This window comes from Macrobrachium rosenbergii, chromosome 29 (genome assembly GCF_040412425.1).
Source record: "Macrobrachium rosenbergii isolate ZJJX-2024 chromosome 29, ASM4041242v1, whole genome shotgun sequence".
Lineage (NCBI taxonomy): Eukaryota > Metazoa > Arthropoda > Malacostraca > Decapoda > Palaemonidae > Macrobrachium > Macrobrachium rosenbergii.
This window is the reverse complement of record NC_089769.1, coordinates 490,949-493,448: the sequence shown is the minus strand read 5'-3', so window position 1 is coordinate 493,448 and position 2,500 is coordinate 490,949. Positions and strand designations below refer to the sequence as shown.

Below are 2,500 nucleotides of genomic sequence, written 5' to 3'. Positions count from 1 at the left end.
GAGAAATATAAAGCAAAAGAATATGACTTTTTAATTTCTCACAAAATTCAGTTTCAAATTAGAATTTTGTCTCGATATTCTAGTACACTTACATGATTTTCGAGTTGGATTAAAGTATATAATTCAAATAATGAGCAAAGGGTTATGCTCATATCAGCATTTTCTCGAATAACATTAAAATTATCGTATATGATGCGTCCCAAAATAAATTTCTAAGACTTTAAAGGCAAAAAAATCTAAATTCTGAAAATAATTCACTAATTTTACTACTTGCTGTGGATGTAATGTAGTTGATAAGTGGAAATCTAGCGATAAAACCACTTTTTGTTCAATAATTCACTGATTTTATTACCCACTGCGTCTGTACTGTAGTTCATAAGTGAAAATTTAGCAATAAAAACAGCTTTTAAAGATAAAATTCATTGATTTTGCCAGTTCCTTAATGTAATGTGGCTGATAAGTAAAAACTTAGCGATAAAACCAGCTTTTAGAAATGATTCACTGATTTTACCCATTCCTGCTGATGTAATGTGGCTATTAAGTAAAAATTTAGCGATAAAACCATCTTTTAAAAATAATTCACTGATTTTGCCAATTGCTGCTGATGTAATGTGGCTGATGAACATTTAGCGATAAAACCAATTTTCAAAAATAATTAACTGATTTTGCCAATTCCTGCTGATGAACTGTACCTGATAAGTGGAAATTTAGCGAAAAAACCAATTTTCAAAAATAATTAACTGATTTTGCCGATTCCTGCTGATGCAATGTAGCTGATAAGTGAAAATTTTGCGATGAAACCCTTTTTTTTTTACAGCAAAATAATGTTGTGCCGTTTTGGCGTTCTGAAAGACTTATAAGTACGATTATTTCCTATTTGGACGAAATAGTCGCGGAAAAAGGCTTTTTGTGAGCCCTGGTTTTCTAAAAAGAAAAAAAAAATGGAACAAAAAAATTTTTATACTTCTGGAAACATTTTGGCAATCATCGGTACATCAAACCAGCTCTGAAAAAAAAACACGTAATCAGTGCATCGTTTTTTTATGTTTTTTATTTTTATTTTTGACTCTAAAAAGTGTTTTGATAGCGAAGGATTGAGATACTACGCTATATAAATATTTTTGCTTACATTTTATTGTTTATATTTTTAGACAGTATAAGTTCTTAGATATACATATATATATATATATATATATATATATATATATATATATATATATATATATATATATATATATATATATATATATATATATATACATCAATGATTGTATTTCTAATATACGCATTTCAGAATGTTTTATCAATGGCATATGAAATTTCTAATAAATATATATATATATATATATATATATATATATATATATATATATATATATATATATATATATATATATATATATGTGTGTGTGTGTGTGTGTGTGGGTGTGTGTGTGTGTGTATAAAGTATATTTACGTATGTGATTACCATTTTACCCCCACTTCAATGCGTCTAATATACAACCATATTATTTGATAATACAATCGCATCGAATCCTCCCGGACAATTTCTCCCAAAACTCGACCTCTGAGCGGAATCGTTCCTTCTCCGTGAGGAAGATTCCTCTCTCCTTTGAAGATCAGACTTCTGATGGGGTCTTGCGATAAACAGACCTCACGAATCTCGGGGGCATTGCCCACACCCCCACCCCCAACTCCCAATCCCCCCCCACCCCCACCACGACAACGCGGTCAGATATGAAGCTCTATTTATTTATAATGGTTCTGCTTGTACCTTTGGCATTCTCTCTCTCTCTCTCTCTCTCTCTCTCTCTCTCTCTCTCTCTCTCTCTGCAAGGATATGAACACATAAAGATCTAGCCGCACAATCACATACATACACATACAAACACACACACATATATACATATATATGTATGTATATATATATATATATATATATATATATATATATATATATAATATACACATATATAATTTGTAAATAGATACACATATGTATATATATATATATGTATGTATGCATATATATACATATATATATATATATATATATATATATATATATATATATATATATATTATGTCTTTGTTTACATATACATATACATACATATATATATACATATTATATATACATATATACGAGTATATGTATATACTGTATGTCTGTGTGTGTGTAAGTCTCTCTGTGTCGGTGTAAGGGCAAGAAAATCATAACAGCTTCTGAATACTCGTGCAGTAACGTCGCAGAATATAGTTGTAAAATTCTTATTTCCCAAAGGCGGGGCACTGAATCGTGACTAGAATGACTTACATACAAATGCTAAGTAAATAAACACGTGTACTAATTACCCTACATCACAAAGTATCATAGGAAGTTGTTGAGTCATGTAAATTACACTCATTTGCATAAGTAAACACAAGACCATCTGACCGCCTTGTGCGCTGTTTGTATAGCGAACTCGCCCGGCGGAAACATTGAGTTCCGGTTTCATAT

The 2,500-nt window shown here is 30.2% G+C and overlaps 1 protein-coding gene across 1 annotated transcript in view; it reads left to right on the top strand.

Annotated features, from left to right (window-relative positions):
• LOC136854461 (nephrin-like) overlaps nucleotides 1-2,500 on the top strand; it is a 66,649-nt gene that overhangs the window by 30,399 nt on the left and 33,750 nt on the right. The gene's annotated exons all lie outside the window — the stretch shown is intronic.